Below are 16,554 nucleotides of genomic sequence, written 5' to 3'. Positions count from 1 at the left end.
AGTCTGATGGCTTTCTTCAAGGCATGATCTCTGATGAAGTGATGCCTGACATCTATGTGCTTGGTCCTTGAGTGAAGAACTGGATTGTAAGTGATATCAATCGTGCTAGTATTGTCACAAAATATGGGTGATATTTTGGCAATAACTCCATAATCTTTCAGTAGTTGCTGGATCCAGAGCAGTTGTGCACAGCAGCTTCCAGCAGCAATGTATTCCGCTTCAGTTGTGGAAGTAGCTATTGATGTTTGCTTCTTGCTGAACCAGGAGATCAGTCTGTCTCCTAGAAACTGACATGACCCATTGGTGGTTTTACGATCTAGCTTATATCCTGCATAATCTGCATCTGAATATCCAACTAGATTGAAAGAGGAGTCTTTAGAGTACCATAACCCAACATTTGGTGTGCCTTTAAGATATTTTAAAATACGTTTGGCAGCTGAAAAATGCGATTGATTAGGGTTTGATTGAAATCTAGCACACATACAGACAGCAAATACAATATCAGGACGACTGGCGGTTAGGTACAACAGTGAACCTATTAAACCTCTGTAGAGTGTCGCCTCTACTGATATTCCCCCTTGATCAGTGCCCAGTTTTACTGATGAACTCATGGGAGTACTTGCAGCTGAACATGATTCCATGCCAAATTTCTTGAGCAATTCTTTTGTGTATTTAGTTTGACTGATGAAGATACCAGTCTCCAGTTGCTTCACTTGCAGTCCAAGGAAAAATGTCAGTTCACCCATCATGCTCATTTCAAATTTGTCCTGCATCATCTTTACAAATTTCTCGCATAATTTGGGGTTAGTTGACCCAAATATGATGTCATCAACATAAATTTGAACAAGTAAAATATGATCATTCTTAGAAAATTTGAACAATTTCTTATCAACTGATCCAACGGTAAAATCATGATCAGTTAAGAAATTTTGAAAGTGTCTCATATTAAGCTCTTGGAGCTTGTTTAAGACCATATAAAGCTTTGTTCAAGTAATAGACATGATTAGGGAAAGAGTGATTGATAAAACTTGGAGGTTGTTCAACATAAACTTCTTCTTGCAACTGACCATTCAGGAATGCACTCTTTAGATCCATCTGGTAGACTTTGAAGTTCTTGAACGATGCATAAGCAAGGAATATTCTGATAGCTTCCAGTCTTGCAACTGGTGCATATGTTTCATCGTAATCAATTCCTTCTTCTTGCCTGTATCCTTGTGCTACTAGCCTTGCTTTGTCGCACACAACTGAACCATCTTCGTTCAGTTTGTTCCTGTACACCCATTTAGTACCTATAATAGTTTTTGAAATTGGTCTTGGAACTAGGTTCCAGACTTTGTTATGGGTAAATTGATTTAGCTCCTCTTGCATAGCGTTTATCCAGTAAGGATCAGCAAGGGCCTCGTCAGTTTTTTTTGGTTCTAATTGTGAGACAAAAGCAGAATGAATAAATAAATTAAGCATTTGATTTCTTGGTCTTACTGGATCAGATGGATCACCTATTACCAATTCTGGTGGATGTGATTTTTTCCATCTGAGTTCAGTGTTTGCTGCTTCTGTATCAGCAATTGCTTCTATTGGTAACTGAATATTTTCAGTTTCAGTTGGAGCTGTATCAGTTGGTAACTGAATATTTTTTGTTTGCTCCACCAACAGATTATCAGGAGCAGCTTCCTGTTCCATTGGTTGATCTAACACTTCTGGTTCAGGTGTTTGAAGGATGTTTCGATTGATATGATTTTCTTCTTCATTTTCATCCTCCAAACTGATATCTGTAAATCTATCAAATAACTTAACTTGGGTCAGTTGTCTTATTAGTTAGTGTCGTTTCATCAAACACAACATCGATAGATTCTTCAACATTTAAACAATTTTTATTGAAGATTCTATATGCTTTGCTAACTGAAGAATATCCAAGAAATATTTCCTCTGCAGATTTAGCATCAAAAGCTTTTAAATGATTTTTACTATTATTGAGTACAAAACATCTGCAGCCAAATATCTTGAAATAAGACACTACACTTTTTCTTCCATGCCAGATCTCATATGGTGTTTTCACATGATTTTTATTAATCACTGATCTGTTCTGAGTATAACACGCAGTGTTTACTGCTTCAGCCCAAAACCTTTGAGAAATACCAGAATCAGCAAGCATTGTTCTAGCAGTTTCTTTAAGGGTCCGATTTCTTCTCTCAGCTACACTATTTTGTTGAGGAGTTCTAGCTGCTGAGAGCTCATACTTAATTCCAGTGCTTTCTAAAAATTTTGAAAGAACTTGATTGATGAATTCAGTTCCTCGATCAAACCTGATTCTATCAATTCCAGCTGATTTTTCATTTAGTAATCTTTTAAAAAGCTTGATCAGTTGTGCAGCAGTTTGGTCTTTGGATTTGAGAAATATAACCCAAGTAAATCTTGAAAAGTCATCTACAACCACCAAGGTGTATTTCATTCCCCCTAAGCTCATGACTGGTTTAGGACCAAATAGATCCATATGTAACAGTTCTAAGCATCGGGACGAAGATTTACAACACTTGTTTTTAAAAGAAGATCTTACTTGTTTACCAAGCTGACATGCTGAACAAATTTTATCATTAGAAAAATCCATTTTGGACAGACCAGTTACAAGATCATGATTACTCAGATATGCAATAGATTTAAAGTTTAAGTGGTTTAATCTCTTATGCCATAACCAGTGTTTGGAAGATTTGGAAGCAATGAAACAGACTAGTGCATAAGGTTGTTCAGTCCAACTGACTTTGTAAGTATTACCACATCGATTTCCAGTTAGAATTACCTCATTAGTTGAGTTTCTAACTGAGCACGTGTGTTTTTCAAACTGAACTAAGAAATTGTTGTCGCATAACTGACTGATTCTTATCAAGTTATACTTCAAATTCTCCACTAGCAAAACATCTTTAATTGTAAAGTTACCATGGATAAGCTTACCCTTACCCACAGTTTTACCTTTGGAGTTGTCTCCAAAACTGATGTTTGGGCCATTATACTGGATCAGTTGAGATAGCAAATTGGCATCTCCTGTCATATGTCGTGAACAACCGCTATCTAGATACCAGGTCGATTCTCTTGTTGTACCTTTTACCTGCAATCACACACAATATATAACTTTGGTACCCATATTCATTTGGGTCCTAGACTGATTAGTCCTTTAGGAACCCAGACTTGGATCAGTCTAACTGACTTCCCAGTTTCTGTGTTCCATATGGTTTTTCTCGACTTTTTAGCAGTATGTATATGGTGTGAGGATGAGACAGTATGATTTATTTCATTTTTCAACTGACTGTTCTTTTGATACCATTTTTGAACTGGCTTATTGTTGTAATAGTTGTAATAACCATTTCTTGAGTACTGATATTTGTTACTGAATCGTTTAGGAAACCAGTTTCTTATATCAGTTGGACTCTCTGAGCTATATCCAGTACCATATCGTTTGCCTTTGTTCTTATTCTCAGTCGATTGAACAGTTGGTTTACTTGGTTCTGAATGTTCATTTACCATGGTTGACTTTACAAAGGTAATATACTTTCCTTCGCTATTATTCAACCATGGCTGAGTATCACTTGCAGAGTTTTCAACATGACTGTTAAAACCTAAACCAGTTTTATCAGCAACTGATTTTTGAGCATTCTGCATTTCAGTTAATGTAACTGAAGATTTATTCCAAGTTTGAATCAGTTCAGAATTTTTTGAAATCTCAGTTTTCAACTGACATATCAAAGCTTGGTTTTCGATCAGTTCAGCTTTTTGCTTGGCAATCTCCCCTTTTAGATTTAACACTTCAACTGACTTATCAGTTTCAATTTTGTTATTACTGGGATCATTTTTCTCAGCTTTGACCTTTTCAAACGATCGAGCCAATTTGATACTCATTTACCATGTCATGCAACGTGGTAATGAATTCCTCACGAGTGAAGTTAGTTGAGCTAAAATCAAATACCTGTTCACTTGCTGAATCCAATTCAGCATCATCTGCAATCAAGCATTTGATTTCCTCTTCATCATCACTTGAGCTGCTTGGGCTTTCTGATTCTGACTCATCACTGTCAGTTTCAGCCCACTTTGATTTGCTTTCCTCAGCTAGGAGCACTTCATGCTTCTTATTGGATGATCTCTTGTCATCCTTAGTCCTGCTCCTGTGCTCATATGGTTTCTTTGCTTTTTCAATTGATCCTCGTCTGTCCTTTTTAGGCTTAGGATAGTCTGCTATGTAATGACCTGATTTGCCAGTGTTGTAGCAAACATTGGATTCTTCTTTGGGTTGGTTCTTCTGGTATTATTTTTGGAAGTTTCCTTGATTTTTTCTCATGAACCTTCCGAATTTTCTGACAAACAATGACATGATGTCATTGCTAAGTTGATTATCGGATCTGTCAGCTGAACCAGTTGGTTCCTGTCTGACAGCAGTTAACGCCGTTGTGGTAGCTAGTGTAGAAGAGTCCCCTTCTCTTGTTTGTATCTCAAATTCATATGCCTTTAGATCGGCAAATAGATCATGTAGTTCAACTTTATTGAGATCTTTTGATTCTCGCATAGCCATGGTCTTGACATCCCACTCTTTGGGAAAACCTCTTACTACCTTTAGTGCTACTTCTTTATTTGAGTACACTTTTCCAAGTGCATTCAATTTGTTGATGATGCAGCTGACTCTTTCATCATACTCGTGCATAGACTCTCCTGCTTTAATCTTGATATTATCAAATTTTTGAACAACATCAGACAGCTTGTTCTCCTTGGTTTGTTCATTTCCTTCACATAGCTGAATAAGTTTTTCCCATTCTTTGGCTATTTTGCACATTTTGATTTTGCTGAACGTGACTTTGTCCAGCGTTTTGTATAAGATGTCCTTGGCCACATTATCTAAGTTTGCTTTTCTTTTGTCTTCAGTTGTCCACTCATCTTTGGGCTTTTTTATTCATTGGGGTGTCCCGTCAGTGATGGCAACTGCAGTGTTTGTTTTCAATATCTTTATTGGACCATCAGTGATGACATACCACATGTCATCATCTTGTGCGGCTAGGCCTGCATTCTTATTTTCCAATCATCAAAGTCTTCTCTGGAAAACATAGGTATTTTTTTGAATGAAGACATATCGAACAGTTGTAAGTCAGAATAAACTGAGACAAGATTCAACTGTGCTCTGCCACCACTTGATAGGATCGGTTAATAGGTAGAAACGTGTTTAGAAGGGGGGGTTGAATAAACACTCACGATTTTTATAACCTTCTTCGAATGAAGTATCGGTTTTGTAATAAACCAAAACTTAGGAATCTTGTCGGTCGATGACAATCAGTTTAACTAGGTATAGTTGCGGAAATAAACTGACTGAAAGATAGAATAAATGACTGAAATAATAATGCAAGTAATTTATGGATGTTCGGAGATTTGAATAACTTCTATGTCACTCCTTCTATCACAAGGATAGGATATGCACTAAAAGACTTTGATCAATACAAAATTTGTACAGACTCACTTCAGTTTGGACTTAACACTGACTGAAACTCTTAGTTAACAAAAATTTTCACATTTCTTCAACTAGATTTTAGCACAAGCTGATATAAGTAATACAAAGGTTTGTACTAATCAGCTCAAAAGGTAGCTTCAAATGATACAAATATATCTAATGAGTGTGAGCTTTTTGAATCTCAAGTGAGAGTAATAAATTTGGCAGAACAACAGCAAGCTTAAGAGAATGGATGAATCAGTATGTATCAGCTCTATATCTCATCTGCTCTTCTTGCTTATTTATAGGCTTTCTTTCAACGGTAATAATAAATACAATTTGAATCTTTTGTATCCGTTGATTGCCACGTCAACATTCTTCTGATCTTCGTACACCGTATTCTCTGAAATGCGGTGTCCCACTACAAGTTACAGTCTTATTTGTACTATTGTCGGTTGAATGTCCTTTTCAACTGATGACGTGTTCAGCTGAATGATCAGCTGATAAGTAACCACACAACTAAGTATATCAACTGATCAGTCAGTTGACAAAGTAGATTCAGTTCGGCTGATAACTTCAGTTTATCAATTCGTGTGTTCGTGATCAGTTAGTTTAACAGGTTGATCTCTAATTTTGTCAAATCACCGAAATTAAGTTTTCAACAAATTGTTTTGCTACGAGATGGACTAAAATTGCAGGAAAAATACAGAGAAGAGGGGCGGCTGCTCTTTCTCTAGGAACCCTAGGTTTTGCTCTCAAAAATTTGAAATGAAAGTGAAGGAAAAATGTGTGTGTGTGTCGTGTAGGTGTGTGTGTTAAAGTATGTGTGTGCGTTTGTTTTAATATAATTAGGGGGAAAGATTGCTTAATTAGGAGTTAAGAATGCTAATTAATGTACTAATCCCTATTAATCTTTAACAAAATCCCCTAATTTAAAATAAAATGCACAAGTCACAAATCTTTAAAATTTTAAAGTCATAAATTCACTTGATAATTAAATTAGGCATTAAAAATGATAAAACTAAAAAAATCATTTAAAATGCCCCAATCCTATTTAAAATAAAATACCACATTTTAAAATTTCCAAAATCGTCGCCGGTCTCTTTTCCTCGATATCGCGTCGAATAATCGCCTGAAACATGAAACTCATGAAAACAATTTAATGTGCATCACATAAACATAAATAATTTAAAATAATGCAATTTCACAAGTTATACATCACTAATTTCAATTTAAACTTAAATAGATAGTTTAACAATTTAGATAAATGCATGAGTTTTACGTGTACTGAATTTGGGTTCTACATGAAACACTATGATTTTTAACCTTTTTCAACTGGTTGTTCATCCAATATCTTTTCTGAACAGGCTTACTATTATAATAATTGGAATAGCCACTCTTAGAGTTATGATTTTTATTGCTGAACCGTTTAGGTGACCAGCTTCGCGAATCAGTTGAACTCGTAAGACCAATTCCATACTTCTTAGCCTTGTTCTTATTTTCAATCGGTTGCTCAGGTTTACTTGGCTCTGAAAATTCATGTACCATAGTTGATTTTACAAAGTTAATATACTTCCCTTTGCACATATTAAACTTTGGCATAGTATCACTAGTAGAAGAGTCATCTTGGCTATTAAAGCCTAAACAAGTTTTATCAGTAACGGATTTATGTAAATCTTACATTTCAGTCAACGTGACTGATCACTTGTTCCAAGCTTGAATCATATCAGTTTGTCTTGAATTTTCAAGTTTCAACTGCTGATCATTGATTGGTTGTCAATCATTTCAGCTTTCTGCTTAGCAATCTCTCTTTTTAGACCCAACATTTCAACTAATTCATCAGTTTCAGTTTTATTGTCTTGCGGATCATTTTGCTTAGCTTTAGCCTTCTCAAATGAGAGAGCAAGCTTGTGATACTCATTAACCATGTCATGCAATGTGGAAATGAGTTCTTCTCGTGTAAAGTCAGTTGAACTGAAATCAAATACATGTTCACTGTTTGATTCCATTTATATATCATCAGCCATTAAGCACTTTACTTCATCTTCATCGCTGGAGCTGCTCAAGCTTTCAGATTCTGATTCATCACTATCAGTTTCTGCCCACATGGACTTACTTTCTTCGGCTAACAAGACTTCATGCTTCTTTTTAAATGATCTCTTATCATCCTTATATCTTCTCATGTGCTCAACTGACTTCTTTCTATTTTCAGCTGAATTTCGACTGTCCTTCTTTGTCTTAGGACAGTCAGCAATGAAATGATCAGTTCTGCCACAGTTGTAGCAGACATTTGGTTTTTCCTTAAAAATTTTATTGTGATATTGTCTTTGAAATGAGCCTTGATTCCTTCTCATGAATCTTCTAAACTTCTTGACGAACAATGACATGACATCGTTACTCAGATGTTCTACAGATTTTTCAGCCGAACCAGTTGCTTCAAGTTTCATTGCGCTGAGGGAAGTTGTGACTGGTGGAGTTGATGGTTCTCCCTCTCTAGTCTGTAGTTAAAACTTGTAGGCTTTGATATCAGCAAATAAATCGTGTAGTTCCACCTTTTTTATATCTTTGGATTCTCTCATGGCCATTGTCTTAACATCTCATTCTTTGGGAAGACCACGAATAATCTTCAATGCAATTTCCTTATTTCAATATGTTAGGATCGATTAGGTGGGTAAATCGTTGAGTTACAATAGATCGGTTCTTGAAATATTGAACACCGATGAATTAAATTGAGTTTGGTGTTCAAACCAAGCGGAAAGATACTCGAAATAATCCTTCGTAGAAACCGATTAAATATTTTGTAAAGCATTTAAAATATATGCAAGTGAATGAGTAAAATATTTTTGTTGAAGCATTTTATCAAACACTTTGTATGCAATATTTTGGTATTTGAAGTACACAAAAAATGGTTCAACAATGCATCTTTAAAACAATGGAAATGGTATGTAAATGCAATAAATAAATAGACATAAATTTGTTTATGGATGTTCAGAGACTTCAAATGCTCCTACGTCACCCATTCTTCCCCTTGGGAAGGATTCACTAGAAGACTTTGATTTATACAACTACTTGTACAAACCCGATCCGGAAGGGCAGCACCCAACTAGAACTCCTAGAACTCAATATTGTAAGCAGCACCTCACAATCAGCATATTGTTTAATGTCTTATATGCAAAGAATACAAACACAATGTTTTACTTCTTTGTGTAAAGACTCACTCAACTAATATTTGAAGTTAAACTATCTTGTATATGTGTGAGTGATTGTGTGTGAGAAATTTATCCTTCATTGTGTACATATCAAATGTATCCTCACACAAGGGATTGTACTCTCAACTAGCTGATATAATCATGCTAACTGTCCATACTTTGAATCCTCTTCAAAAGCTCTTGTCCGATCTTCAAGATGTTGTATTTATAAGCCCCAACAATGTTATATACGTTAGACACAAGAATATGACCGTTTGGAAAGTTTTTGTACTGTTTCTGAAATTGCAACGGTCAAATTCGCCTTGCTGAACATTTTCTCGAGTGGTCATCTGGTTCAATTCAACCGGTCTGGTTCAGTTCAGCTGGTCTGGTTCAGTTTCAGCTGGTTCAGTTTAGCTGGTCTGGTTCAATTTTTTTGTAACGATCTTGGGTCATTAGGCTGAACCAACATGGGCCTCGGCCCATACCCATGAAGAGGCCCATGCCCATGCACCACCACTCATAGAATATCTCACTCTTGGAAAGTGGTTTCTTTTGCCTCCCCCAACACTTGAACTCAGGACCTCCAGGCATAAGTACCTAAAACTATCCTACTCATGACCTCGAGCTAGCAGCAGTGGTTTTTGTACTGAAGATTTGGAGGCATTATCTGTATGAGGAGAAGTGCAGGATTTTCACTGATCACAAGAGCCTGAAATACTTCTTCACACAGAGAGAGCTGAACATGAGACAGCGAAGATGGTTGGATTTAGTGAAGGACTATGATTACGACATTTGCTACCAACCGGGTAAGGCTAATGTGGTCGCGGATTTCGTGATTGCTCAGTTGTCGGTACAGAGACCATTGCAGGCAGAGATTCAGAGGTTTGAGCTTGCACTTTATGCCAGGTGCGATACTCCTAATCTTTCTACCATGTCAGTACATTCGACACTGAGGGACATGATCCGAGTAGGGAAGACTTCTAATGAGCAGTTGCAGAAGTGGAGGCAGAGGGACGAGTCTAGGGGCCTGAGTTTGTATTCAGTTGAGGATGACATAATCAGATATCGTGACCGACTGTGGGTTCCTAGCGGTGATTCTTTGAGAGCAGACATTATGAGGGAGGCCCACAGCACCCTGTACTCCAATCATCCAAGGAGTACGAAGATGTATAAAGATCTGTAGTCTTTGTGTTGGTGGTCAGGCATGAAGCGAGATATTTTGAGTTTCGTGTCTGAGTGTATGATGTGTCGGTAGGTCAAGGCAGAGCATCAGAGACCTGCAGGAAAGCTGAGACCGATCCCTATTTCCTAGTGGAAATGGGAGAACATCACCATGGATTTTGTGACAGGGCTACCGAGGACAACTGGAGGATATAATGCCATTTAGGTGATAGTTGATCGGCTCACCAAGTCAGCAAATTTTTTACCGGTCAAGTATATTTTCACCATGATTAAGTACGCAGAGCTGTATATCAAGAGATAGTCAAACTGGATGGGATTCTGATGTCCATCATGTTAGACAGGGACCCGAGATTCACGTCTGCATTCTGGAAGAATCTGCATCAGGCATTGGATACCAAGATGCTATTCAGTATAGCCTTCCATCCCTTAGACTGACGGTCAGTCTGATAGAGTGATTCATATTTTGGAGGACCTACTTAGAGTTTGCATGATTGACTTCCAGGGCAGCTGGGAGCCAAAATTACCTCTCGTGGAGTTTACATACAATAACAGCTATCAGACATCTATAGATATGGCTCCATATGAGGCACTTTATGGGAGAAAGTGTAGGTCATCAATCTATTGGGATGAAGCAGGGGAAAGAGCAGAGTTGGGGCCAAACATTGTCAGACAGAGTGCAGACTTAGTGGTCAAGATTCGGTACAAGATGAAGACCGCTCAGAGCCGACATAAGAGTTATGCAGATTAGCGACGCCGGGATCTAGAGTTTGCAATTGGCGATCATGTATTCATGAAGGTCGCATCGATGAAGGGTTTGATGAGATTTGGGAAGAATGGCAAACTCGGTCCTAGATTCATAGGACCATTCGAGATCCTAGAGAGAGTTGGGACACTAGCTTACAGAGTCGCACTACTATTGAATCTGACGGGGGTTCATAATGTGTTTCATGTCTCGATGCTACAGAAGTACATGTCAAATCCTTCGCATGTGCTGAATTACGATCCTCCGCACTTGATGTCAAACTTGTCTTAAAAGGAAATTAAGACCCACCCGCATATTGGACAGGCAGGAGAGGAGGCTCTAGAACAAGGTGATCCAGATGGTCAAATTCAAGTGGCTGAATCAATCCGAGGAGGAGGATACATGAGAGACTGAGACCGAGATGAGGAGTCGCTACCCAGAGTTATTCGGTATGTTTTAAAATTCGAGGACAAAATTCTATATAAGGGGAGAGGAATTGTAAGGTCTAGAAAAATTTGAACTACGTAATATGACTGCATGCAATCGAGGATTTTTCTAAAACATGTGTTTAATTATTTTTAATGCATTAACTGCATGATCATGACATTGATATGTGTTTTAGTTCATGGTTTGTTCTGATTTCATTTACTAGGGATTTTAGCAGTATTTCGTGTATATGTGAAATTTTCTAAAAAGGCTTTTGTAGAGTATTTTTACTCATCGCGTCATATTTTAAACCGGTACATAAATTTCAACAAGTCGGAGGATTTTTTAGGGTTCGGGCAATATTTTAAAAAACGTACCTAAAATAAATATTTACGGGAGTATTTTTTGGCTTAATGGGATTATTTTAATACATAATGGACCTAAAATCCTTCTTAATCTCATTATTTTTAATTAAGGGCTCATTATACTAATTATATTATACCTAATATACCTCCCAAAACCTTAACCTCCCTACTCTATAATTTCGGTCGCCCCTCCCCATTTTAGTGGTAGCCTCGCGTTAGTTCAGCAGCTTTTACTCTTGGTTTCTCTCAAGCTTTTTCAAAGGAACTCCTCTCCGTTCCTCCGGTGCCCGTTTTATGCGATTATATCGAGGTTTTCGAGCATGAATACGCAAAAGCACACCTTATATCTCGTTTTTCTCAACATTCACTTCATTATATGTTGATTTGTATGTTTTTGCATGAGAAATTCTTAGATCTATCATCTTTCAATGGTTTTACACGATTTTGACACGAAACATTGCATACACTTGGTCATGATGCTCACGTTTTTCATTGTGCATGTAAGGGGCTGCTAGATCACGGTTTTTAAGGGCTGTAAAATTCGAGATCAGAGGTGTATAAATGCTGGAGTCGGATCCGGATCGAGTCATGGGACGGCCGATCGTTTATTTCATAGACCTATGGTTTACTTGCCTATATTGATAGAAATGAAGAGGGCATGGCTTGGTTCTGGCCGTGGTTCAGACCTTGGTGGGTCCAATACAAGGCTGGGAAGGGGCCGCGAAAAGCTGGACGCAAGGGAGAGGCGACGTGAAGGTTAAAGGGCTAGTCGGGTCACTTCTTGGTGAGGCCAAGCAATCCGCGTGCGTGGGGCTGTATCCGTGATTAAGGTTAGTCCAGCAGGGAGTCCACGACTTGCTATTGGTCATAGGATAGTTGGTTAAGGGTTGGTCATGCTGGTTCGGGTCTAGAATCGAGTTTTGAGTGGCTAGGTTCATTAGGGTTTGAAGCTTGAGACGAGGAAAATTCCAGCAAGGTGAATCTGAGTTTAGGGGGTCCTAAATGGCTAGGATTTTTTAGTTTAGGGGCTGGTAGGATGTGAATAAGTCATGGTTAAAATTCGGGAAAGCCTGGTTAAGTTTGGGGTTGATTCGCGTTAAAACCAGGAACCCGATCCAAGTTTTAAATCGAATCATAAAAATTACTGAATGGGCCCGAGTTTACATCTAAGAAATGGTTATAAATATGTTTTGAGGTGTTTTAATAAGTCTGGTTGGCTACGGGTCAAAATTTTTGGTCCAGGGGTAAAACGGTCAATTAGGGTTTCTAGGGGAAAATGTTCATTTTGCACCCAGGTCGAGTTAGCAGTCATGGCAGCGTCCTGATCACCAAAATTGCATGTTTAAAATTTATATGTTAAGATGAACATGAATTTTTATGAAAATATAGAAAATACGTTGCATACTTGGTTTTAAGAAAATGTATGTTTATGCATGATTTTTATAGGTGATGAATACGATGACATGTTTTTGAAGGAAGAGAGTTGATTTTGATTAACACGAACACGAACATGTAAGGCCAAGGCTCAATGGATGGGTAAAACTGTCGCAGATGTCTCCGTCGCCGGGTACCGCGGTTATATGTAGATTGAACCATCGAATTAGGGATGATACGGAAGTCACAACTAATGAACTGAATTCAATAAAAGAAAATGAACACGTATATGTTGATATGATGCGATATGTCATGGATACATTTATGTTTTGACAGATTATGTCTAAGTTCTTGATTTCAAGATCATGAAATGTATTTTAATTACAGTACTTTTCACTATTGTGTGTTACATATATGTACTTCTTATAATGGTTCAGGTGTGTTGAGTCTTTAGATTCACTAAGTGTGAATGACGCAGGTGAGCATGATGATGTGGAGACTGGAGGCACCGAATACTGAGTAGGCGGACCTGGGAGTGTGCATGATAACCCGAGGACCTTACATTTTCCGTACTATATGTTTATGAGTCAGGAGTGAAACATTGTTTATTTGATACATTTTACATCTTTTTATATGTTGATGGTTTTGCAGGATTTTGGCTGTTACATTTGAGTTCTTTTAAAATAGTAGTTTAGGAATTTCACGAGGTTAATTTATTTAATTGCAGTACTTTTATTCAGTTTCCATCGATTGCAAGTTGATGTAATTACATAATCTAAGTTGCACCAAACTACATCTTGTAATTTCTGGCAAAAAAAGGGATCATTATTATAAATTATAAGTTTTGGTCAAATGACAAATACTCGTGATACAAATCTCGATTATTTTAAATCATAGAATCAATATGATAGTTACTTAGAATAACTAGAATTATTTTACTCCCTCATGTTGGATGCGCCGAAGACTGTGGTCAAACATTTTTCTTATTCATGTTCAATTTTTTTTTTCTTTTCCAAATTAAAAATGTAATATAATTTCAGAAAATATGGATCAATTTTCGCGGTGGTAGGTTTTTTTTTTTTTTTTTAATCGTGGGGTTGAGATTTGAACAATTCTCCGAAAGTGCTACAATTTTTAAATAGATTAGATATAAGAAAGTGGAGCCTCAATAAGCCTTCTTGTTCTTATCGATATTCTACTTTATATCCTAATTTAAACTGTAGAATAAAAACTCTTATGACATCGTCTAATAGATCATTTTATGAGAATTATCACTAATTCGATTTGATCTATAAAAAAATATTATTTTTTGTGTTAAAAATATTACATTTCAGTGCATGTATTGTTCGAGTTGACCTACCACATGAGTATAGATCCATGAGATCGTTATATGAGAAACCTTCTGTAAAGTAAATGACATATTATTAGAAATATTATTTTAAATTAAAATAATATTATCTTTAGAAATCCTATTACTTAGTTTTTTCACCTAAAATAACCAATTAAAACTTGGGAAAATTCAAATTTATTCAATTTTCTAAATAGAGAACCGCAAACTAAAACCTTGTTTTGGTCATTTAAAAAATAAAGATTCACTCGCATTGGGTTTTTACACTGGCCAAAAATAGGTCCACTCTATTCTATTTCATTTTAAATATTTATGGATATAACTGGCCAAAAATAGGTCCCCTCTATTTTATGTCATTATAAATATTATGCATATATACTTTTTCGTCAGACTAGCACACTGTACGATGTTCTCCTGATAGAGTAAATGTCCAACTAGTCAATTTGTGATTCAAATTTTATTGGCTCTGATATAAAAAAATCTTTATTTTAAAATCATTTTACGGTTTTATCCAATTATGATATTTATTTTATTTGTATACTCATGCAAGTATCATAGATAAAGTCCTAGAATATATAATGAATGATCGTGTGCTGGTGCCTTTGAAGGCATTTCAAACACAATATTTTCCAATGAGCTGCAATAGCTAGTGTTTTAAGAATGTTAACACCAATGAATTAAATCTAGTTTGGTTAAAAACCAAGCGGAAGAAACTCGAAGTAATCCTTCTTGAATAAGACTGGTAAATTAGAAAATATTTTAACTTATGTAAACAGAATAACTGAAAAGTAGGGGATCAGTTGTCACATTTATCCGTTCACTTATGGAAAGAGCTGAACTAACGGATGCTCTTACTGATCAAATCAGTTTGAAAACAGAAGTTAATCAGTTAAATATACAATATATGTTTATGGATGTTCGGAGATTTCAACTGCTCCTACGTCACCCCTTCTACCACCTCGGGTATGATCCACCAGAATACTTTGATTTATACAACTACTTGTACAAACCCACCCAGCTTAGGACTTACTCACTGCCTAACTGAACTCCTAGTTTGGACTGAAGGCAACACCTTCCAGCCAACACTTATTTAACGTCTATGTGAGAAAGAGTACATACAAAAGTTTAACATCTTTATGCAAGACTGTATTTGGGTGGTTGTGAGTGTGTTCGTGTGTGAGAACTGAACAAGGATGTTCTCACACACTGAGAGAAATAAGCTTCTAAAATAAGCTGATATGACTGAGAATAGTTCCCTCTGGGCTGATTACTTTTGAAAGCTGATATGCAATAAGCGTACCGTTTCTTTTTACCACACTCTCACCAGTGTTTGCATTGTTGCTCTTGTGTCTCTTTCTGTACTTTTTCTTTTGTTTTCACTGATCTCCTCTTTATATAGTCGTGAAACTGATCGTACAGTGAGACTCAATTATTGTATCTGTTGCATCTTGAATTCGTTCTGTGGACTCTGTGTCTCGACTTTTCGACTGCCCTTCTAAAACGTTTGTCTTTAATACTCTGATGCAACGTTCATTATTGTCCTTTAACTGGACAATTGCTTTGTATCTTTGTGTATAGCTGGAATCCACTGAATGAGTTTGTCTTCATGTACAACTGAAAGATTCTTAACTGACGCTCTGAACTAGTCAGCTGAACTGATCTTCAGTTGGGCTGGTGAAATCAGTTGACTCGTCAGTTGAACTGATTTCACTCTCGTTCAGTTGAACTGATCAGCTGAGTTTCTTCATCAGTTGAACACTCCTTCGGCTGGCCGAGCTTATGAGGTTCTCCTGCTGAACCACCTATCAACTGGACAATAAGCTGAACTACTCATTGGACGTATCAGTTCCCCTGATTCAGTATGTGCGATCAATTTGGTCTTCAGTTTGCGATGTAAATAGCTCATAACTGATCCTAGCTTCTGCACACTAAGGTAAAACATTAGTAACACAAAATAACAAGTTTTGTTAACATCAAAATTAAGATTATGAACTTGAAAAGTTCCAACATATAATATGTAAATGTTGATTCAGCCTAATTGCCCATTATCATTACAAAAAAAAGGCGCCTTTTTTTGTAACGATAATGGGCCATTAGGTTGAAGCAACATAGGCCTCGGCTCATGCACCACTACTGATCATGTGCCATTAGGATGGTCCAGCATGAGCCCTAGACCATGCCCATGCATCGCCACTCATAGAATATCACACCCCTAGAAAGTGATTTCTTTCGCCTCCCCCAACATTTGAACCATGGACCTTCAGGCTTAAGTACCTAGATTCTAAAAGTGTTGGGGGAGGCAAAAGAAACAACTTTCCATTAGTGGGATATTCTATGAGTGGCGATGCATGGGCATGGGCTAGGGGTCATGCTGGATCATTCTAACGACCCATGATTAGTAGTGGTGCTTGGGTATAGGCCGAGGCCCATGTTGGTTCAGCCTAACGGCCCATGATCGTTACACGTTT

This window comes from Primulina tabacum, chromosome 18, assembly GCF_025594145.1.
Source record: "Primulina tabacum isolate GXHZ01 chromosome 18, ASM2559414v2, whole genome shotgun sequence".
Taxonomy (NCBI): Eukaryota; Viridiplantae; Streptophyta; class Magnoliopsida; order Lamiales; family Gesneriaceae; genus Primulina; species Primulina tabacum.
This window is presented reverse-complemented; position numbering follows the sequence as displayed.